Below are 535 nucleotides of genomic sequence, written 5' to 3' on the forward strand. Positions count from 1 at the left end.
TGAAGTGGGTTTCTACCAATTAAGCCTCTTTTTGGTTGCAAACATTAAATGAGTTAATTAATATAAAAAAATTACCCATTTCCCATTTTGATTAAGCCTAAATGCTTATTAAGGCCAAAATGTCCAAAATTATAATTTTGCCCCTAAGGGTTCAAACTTTCATAATTTGTCAAATTTAAGTCAAATGACCTTGGAATTTTTATGTTACCTTACTGACAGGTCAATTAAAATATCAGAGGAGATAATGTGAATTTTCACAATTTGATTTAATTCATATAATTATTTTTATGCAAAAATATGCATGTTCAAAGAAAATTTCAAAAGATGATCAAGACAATTCCTAATCATTTGAAATTTTTATGTGAGCTAGCCCTAGCCAGAAAGTCTTTTGGCCAAAATTTCATAATTTTTTGAATTTTCTGTGATTTATTAAAATTAATTGAAGTTTTGGGGACTTTAATAAAAATAAAATATTTTATTTATTGAAAAATATATTTTATATTTTTGGAAAATCTCTCTGAGGTCAGAGAACCCA

The sequence above is a fragment of the Phalaenopsis equestris genome, unplaced genomic scaffold (genome assembly GCF_001263595.1).
Source record: "Phalaenopsis equestris unplaced genomic scaffold, ASM126359v1 Scaffold000107, whole genome shotgun sequence".
NCBI classification, from domain to species: Eukaryota; Viridiplantae; Streptophyta; class Magnoliopsida; order Asparagales; family Orchidaceae; genus Phalaenopsis; species Phalaenopsis equestris.